Source organism: Odocoileus virginianus, chromosome 1, assembly GCF_023699985.2.
Source record: "Odocoileus virginianus isolate 20LAN1187 ecotype Illinois chromosome 1, Ovbor_1.2, whole genome shotgun sequence".
In the NCBI taxonomy this organism is placed as follows: domain Eukaryota; kingdom Metazoa; phylum Chordata; class Mammalia; order Artiodactyla; family Cervidae; genus Odocoileus; species Odocoileus virginianus.
In genome coordinates this window covers 60,162,248-60,169,780 of record NC_069674.1, presented here as the reverse complement: position 1 = coordinate 60,169,780, position 7,533 = coordinate 60,162,248, and the positions used below count along the sequence as shown (strand labels likewise).

Sequence of the window (7,533 nt, the reverse complement as noted above, 5' to 3'; positions counted from 1 at the left end):
CTTTTCCAATGAGTCAATTCTTCGCATGAGGTGGCCAAAGCATTGGAGTTTCAGCTGCAGCATCAGTCCTTCCAATGAATATTCACAACTGATCTCCTTCAGGACGGACTGGTTGGATCTCCTTGCAGTCCAAGGGACTCTCAAGAGTCTTCTCCAACACCACAGTTCAAAAGCATCAATTCTTTGGTGCTCAGCTTTCTTCATAGTCCAACTCTCACATCCATACATGACTACTGGAAAAACCATAGCCTTGACTACACGGACCTTTGTTGGCAAAGTAATGTCTCTGCTTTTTAATATGCTGTCTAGGTTGGTCATAACTTTCCTTCCAAGGAGTAAGCGCCTTTTAATTTCATGGCTGCAATCACCATCTGCAGTGATTTTGGAGCCCAGAAAAATAAAGTCAGCCACTGTTTCCATTGTTTCCCCATGGAAATGTTTCCCCACTGTTTCCCATGTTTCCCCATCTATCTCCAATGAAGTGATGGAACCAGATGCCATGATCTTAGTTTTCTGAATGTTGAGCTTGAAGCCAACTTTTTCATTCTCCTCTTTCACTTTCATCAGGAGGCTTTTTAGTTCCTCTTCACTTTCTGCCATAAGGGTGGTGTCATCTGCATATCTGAGCTTATTGATATTTCTCCTGGCAATCTTGATTCCAGCTTGTGCTTCTTCCAGCCCAGTGTTTCTCATGATGTACTCTGCATATAAGTTAAATAAGCAGGGTGACAACATACAGCCCTGACGTACTCCTTTACCTATTTGAAACCAGTCTGTTGGTCCATGTCCAGTTCTAACTGTTGCTTCCTGACCTGCATATAGGTTTCTCAAGAGGCAGGTCAGGTGGTCTGGTATTCTCAGCTCTTTCAGAATTTCCCACAGTTTATTGTGATCCACACAGTCAAAGGCTGAGGACTGGAAATAATCCAAACGTCCATTGGCAAATGGAGGGATAAAGACACAGAGTATTTTCAACATGACAAGGAATCCTAGGTTGCCCTTCTTTAATCACACTCAATTCCCTTCCCCATTGTACCTCCCACTCCACTCCCTGTCCTGCCCATGATCCCTGGCAACCACTAAATTCTCCTCAATTTGTATAATTCTGTCATTTCAAGAATGTTGTATAATGAAATCATACAGATGGTAGCTAACCTTTTTGTATTGGCTCTTTTTATTCATCATAATGCCCTGGAGATTCATTCCAATTGTTGCATGTATCAATAATCCATTTCCTTCTTATTACTGAGTAGTATTCAAGGATATGAATTCCAGTTTCTTTAGTCATTCACCCATTGAGGAAAGTTTGATCTGTTTTTAGTTGTTGGATATTTCAAATAGAGCTGTCATAGACATTCATTTACATGTTTTTATATGAGGACAAGTTTTTATTTTTTCTGGGATAAACACCCAAGAGTATAACAGCTGAGTGTTACAGTAGTTGCATGTTTAGTTTAAGGAACTGCCAAACTGTTTTCCAGAGTATCTAGGAACTATCTTTTTAAAAGTTCTAGGCTGGGAACAGAGAGCAGATCAAACCTATTGAAGGGTTTGGCGAGGCCAGGCTATGGAGAAGATAAATGAGCTAAAACCAAAGGTGACGAGGCCCTGAGTGCTGACAACATGAATGATGCACCACAGTGCTGCCCTCAAACAGTAAGTTAGGTCTCCAGACCGTGTGCTCTCCAGGAATTGCTCAGAGTCCTTCACCAAGAAAGGTGATCATCAGAAGGCTTACAAGGATGGTGACAAAACTGTTGACTTAAAACCTGACTGGGGCAAGGGCTCCATTCCCCAAAAGAAGTAGCTCTTGAATTTTTAAAGTCATTCAAAAATCACCACTCAAACCTATGACAAGAGTTTAAACATGAAGCAAATAATCCTCAATCCTCAGCTCAAAGATGGTTTACGGAATATGGAGCCCTGGTCAGCAGAGAGGAACTTCAAGAATTTCATCATGTCTGATCTATACCAGAAGTTGGATAGTGATTCCAGGACAAGGACACTGCTCATGGATCCTACCTACCAGGAACTGATGGAGCGACACACAACAGGCTGTCTGACTTGGGCTAAAGCTGCAAGATCCGTAGGTCACGACTACCCTCAGTGTCTCCTCCAAGGTGATCTGGGCAGTATGGATGAGGAGGAAGAAGCTGAGATACCTCCACCACCACCATCTTCTCCCAAAAAAGAGACCAAGCCAGAGTCAATGGAAGAAAATCTCCCAGAGAATAAGAAACAGCACTGAAGGAAAAAGAGTTGAGGAAGGATGCCTATAAGAGAAAAAAAAAATCTTTGACTCAGCCTTAAGTAGTACAACAGAGCCAACACCAGGACCCCACCAACATGGCTCAAATGACCAATCAAGGAGCCAGGTACTTCACAAAGGATGACCAGAGTGAAAGTCAGGAGATTTGTGAGAAGGCCTTTGAAGAGTGGCTAAACAAGCAAGAAGGCTATCATCAACAGATTGCCAAACCTTACACTCAAATTGGAAGAGCCTATTCCATGGAAGGAAAGTACAAGGATGCTGTCCATTTCTGCAAGTCTCTGGCAGAGCACCAAACCCTGGACTACATAAACCCAGGCCTGACTTTGGAAGAGAAGAACAAAGGCAATGAATACATTCAGAAAGGGGACTATCCCCAGGCCAGAAACCATCAAATGGGAACCTCAGAGACACCAAACTGTACAGCAAGTGAGCTGCTTGCTCCATCGAACTCTTGGAGTTTCAGCTGCACTCAAGGACTGTGAGAAATATATCCAGTTAGAACTGACTCTCACCAAGGGTTATCCATGGAAAGCAGATGCCCTAAGAATCAACAAAGTGAAGCCGCTCAGTTGTGTCCAACTCTTTTTGACCCCATGGACTGTAGCCTACCAGGCTCCTCCGTCCATGGGGTTTTCCAGGCAAGAGTACTGGAGTGGGTTGCCATTTCCTTCTCCAGGGGATCTTCCCAACCCAGGGATCGAACCCAGGTCTCCCGCATTGCAGGCAGATTCTTTACCCTCTAAGCCACCAGGTGGCTCAGACGGTAAAAGCATCTGCCTATAAGCAGTATAAGATGGTATAAGAGTCTGTCGAAAAGAGTTGGACAAGAATCAACAAAGGACTACACAAAAGCCACGGATGTCCGCTATAAGGCACTAGACCTGGACTCCAACTGTAAAGAGGTAGCTGACAGTCACCATGGCTACACGGTGTTACAGAACCACCAACACAATAGACTTGAAGATGTGAAGTGATAGGCCATGGCCAAGGTGCAATAGATGAGTGACCTGGCCATGTGGCTTATCTTGGAACAGATGCCAAAGAACCCTGGCACTCAGCAGACACTTAAAGAATCCTGCAATAATGTGGACAATCCAGAAGCTGATGGAGGTGGGTCTGATTGCAGTTGGATGATGACTCGCTCGTCATCTCCTTCCCTTCACCCTCACATAGAAAAAGGAGCCAGAACTGTGGCAAGCAGCATGGAGCCAAAGGGACAGACAGGGAAAAGAGAACAACTTATCTCTCTATGTTTATATAGATCTAGGTGGAAGACACAGAGGTTTGTACTCCAGTTATTCAAGCAGCCTCTCAGCCCTCCTAGCACTAACACTGTCTCTCTTGCTGCCCCCAGATTTCATGTCTCCCACGCGTGCTCCTCAGTCACTGTCCAAGCTGCTCTGCCACAGTTGGTGATCGGTGGGGTGGGGGGGTTGCAGTGGGTAGGCAGGTGGCTCAGTTGTGTCCTTGACTCTTTGTGACCCCATGGACTGTAGCCCACCAGGCTCCTCTGCCCAAGGAGTTCTCCAGGCAAGAATACTGGAGTGGGGAGCCATTCCCTTTTCCAAGGGATCTTCCCAACCCAGGGATCAAACCTGGGTCTCCTGCATTTGTAGGTAGATTCTTTTACCACTGGAGCCACCCGCCACGCAGGGAGGGGAGGCTGTTCTTTCCAACCTCAGGTCCCAACTGTCTTCACACTATAAACACTATGACCCCTTCACCAACAAAACCAGCCAGTCAGGCCTGGTTACACATTTAAAAAAACACAAACAGGAAAGAAAAAGTAGTTCTGTTTATTGTTAATACCAGACAAGATAAAGACAAAGAAAATATATCTTTGTTCAAGTTTAGGTCTTTTACAGGAAATAGGAAACCAGAAGTCTATTCAGATCTTCTTATCATAGCTTAATTAATAAAAGAAGGTGACTGTGCATTATTATCAAGGTTGTCTTTGGGGGAAAAAAAGCAACTAACAAAAGCAACTTAAAACTTCACAACTGTTTTTAATGTTGACCTAGGAGCTCCATGTTAGTAGGGCTTTCATGGTCTACTGATGTAATATTTGGCAATGAGAAGACTCTGAATGTTTTACTGAATACTTTGGGATTAAAATACAGGAAACATTCTTCCCATGTTCCCAAATGTATAACCTATTTATCTTGATTTATTTTCATAAAAGAACAAGCTCTCAGAATTATAGACACATGTTCTCTTCCCCAAAACAAAATAAACCATGTCTTTGAGGCTGAAAAATAAAAATTTCAGAAGATATTTGAATAATTTAGAAGATTCTAAGCCTTGAGACATAATATTCTGATTATGAAATCATTACTGCACAGCAAGTAATTTTGGCCCAATCTGTTCTCTTGAAATCTGAAGTCAACAGGAGTTCTGTGCAAGAGGCAATCATGTTCTACCAGTACAGGACCACTCTCAAAGCTTTTCAGTTCATGAAATATTTATGCACTCTAAACTGGATTGAAAAATCTTTACAGGCATCTACATGTGGGCAAACTATTCAGTGTTTTCTGCCTTTTTCATATACCAGCTGCCTAGAGTCCCACCCTCCCCAGTCAAGTATTTTATACTATTCTCTACACAACTGTATTCCACCACATCTGAATATCTGAATGCAGATCATAGTTTCCAAAACACCTGGTTCAGGAAGGTCCCTAGAAGTCCTATTTATAATCTCTATGTGGTCTGCAGTTCCTTTCATAAATACAAAAGTCACTTCTCATCCTTCATGACATTTTCCTTCTCATTCTGTCCAGGCTGGAGCTGCTACAACGTCTGTTGTGCTCCTATCAGTTATGCACTATCAAACACTCATTTTCCCCTGCAGCATTTTGTATTAATTCACTATTCTTATCTGGAAAATAAAAATTTTATTTAAATTAGTTTTTCCAATTACTCTAGTACAATTCCTCCCTTTCCCAAAACGACCTCTTATTAGTGTTGTAATACTGGCTTTTAGAAGTCTTTCCTTATATTGAATAAATATAACATGTATTCAATGAGTGCCTACTATCCCACTGTGATTATCACTGGAAATTCTGTGGTGAAAAAGATGGATAAAGTTCCTACCTTAATGGAGCTTACAGCCTAATGGTAAAGATAGACATTAAACAGATCATCACACAAGTAATTACAATGCTGGCAAGCATATGAAAAAAAAAATTGCTACAAATGTACATATAAAGGGACAAGTAGTCTGGCAGGAACTGTAGACTAGCAAAAAATGATGCTTAACCTGAGATCTGATAATAATTTGGCGTTAACAGAGACAAAGGGAAGAAGTGTGTCACTAGAGTACAAAGGATTTTGGAACTCACAGAATGTCACTGTGTTTGGAACTTAGAGCATGAAGGGGAGAAAGCTACAGGGGAAGCTGGGGCCAGGTTCTGTGGAGTCTGGTAGGCTCTGAATTTTATTCAAACTGTATTTGAAATATTTTTAAGTAAGGGACTGCTATGATCAGCCTGTACTTAAAAGGACCACTCCTGGAAAATAAAGTAACCATTTGGCTTAGATGGTGGGGAGAACAAAAGTGGATGAAGGAGGACTATTAGGAACCTTTTATAGATGCCTAGAAGAGAAATGATGGCTTTCTTGGATAATTGGGTTGGCACTGAAGAGGAAAAGCATCTTAAATGTAGAACTAATGAGATGTGATTTTTAGCTAGTGCAACTGAATGACTTAGACAAATTTAAGGTATGTAATTTCTGTTTGGAAATTTTTTTTCTTATTTTTTTATTTAGTTTTTTAATTGAAGGATAATTGTTTTACAGAATTTTGTGGTTTTCTGTCATATATCAATAAGAATCAGCCATAGGTATACCCATATCCCCTCTGTTTGGGAGATTTTTGAGTAGGGGCTAGAATATAAGTTCTAGGAAGATAGATTTTTTTTTTTCTTTTTTGTTCACTGCTGCAACCCATGCCTCCAGAGATATTCATGTTGGAGGTGTTGAACAGACAGTGAGGCCATATGCAATTGCAGCTCAGAAGAGAGATTTGGGTTGGTATTAAAAATGTGACAATCAGCAGGATGTAGCGTGGATCCTTTCAGAAGCCAGGACAATACGGAGCTCCTCTAAGGAAGGCTGAAGAGTGGGAAAGTCAAGATGAAGAACTGTGCCCAGCTCACTTGCTAAGAGCTCTTTGCAGCACTACATGATTGTAAAAGCATTTAATCTTTCTCATCATGTTCTCTGTGAGGCCCAGTCTCCCAGTATCTCCCATTAAAGTCTTCAGTTTGGACCTGTCCCACAGGAATACTAAGCCCTTCACCTCTCTTCACTCCTCCTTTCAAGAGGAGTGGATGAAAGGAAATGTAGGAAAATGGGTTATAGTATAAATGGAACCGTGATGCCAAATTGTTGATGGAAGATATAGATTTAATGCTTGAGCCTTTCCAGCTATTAGCTGGCCCCAAATCAGACTGGTAGAGTGCATTTTTTAGCCAAGAAGTCATTTCTATGTTCTTTATAACTCAGCATATATTTCATACTTAATTTCTCCTTAATAAAATAATAGTTAATAAAATGAGACCTTTTCATAGTATGACAGTTGCTAAAGAGGCAAATCTTCTAAAAACCAAACTGGTTAGAACCAGTTTCATTTTTAGAATTTCCCAACTTATACAACAATGAATTCAAAAGTGTAATTTGTTTATTCTATCTTCTGTGCTTAACAGAATGTAAACTGTACTAGGTAACCAGTGCAAATTGTCACCAAAATGGAAAAACCAGAAGTCACTGAGAGTTATGTTAAAAAACAAAAACAACACCCAAACACTCTGCTTTGTGTCCAGAATAATTAAACATTACTTCTTTCATAAGCAAGTTGAAATGACTTCTCTTCAAAAGCGGAGATTAAATGTTCATTCTGCTTAAGATATTTTTCTCATTGCATGACCCTCCAAACATCTCTAGTTAATGAAGTTCGTTGAAAAAATAGGGCTATCATCATAACTAATTTTATATCATTAGATGAAAAGAGTTCAAATTTTTCAACCCCTGGTCCAGGAAGATCCCACACGCTGTGGAGCAGCTAAGCCCCCATGTGCCACAACTACTGACCCCACGTGCCGCACCTGCTGAAGCCTGTAGACACCTAAAGCCCGTGCTCCACGAAGCCACTGGAGAAAGCACTGGAGACCCACCACAGCCAAAATTAAAAAACAAATAAGTAAAAAATTGCAAGGTTTAAAAAAAAAAATCTGTTAGTCTAATGAAAGTGTTGTTAGTCCAGT

General features: G+C 41.1%; 1 pseudogene; it reads left to right on the top strand.

Annotated features, from left to right (window-relative positions):
• Positions 1 to 1,567: 1,567 nt before the first annotated feature.
• LOC139038271 (stress-induced-phosphoprotein 1-like) lies at positions 1,568 to 3,406 on the top strand (annotated as a pseudogene).
• The last annotated feature ends 4,127 nt before the right edge of the window (positions 3,407 to 7,533 follow it).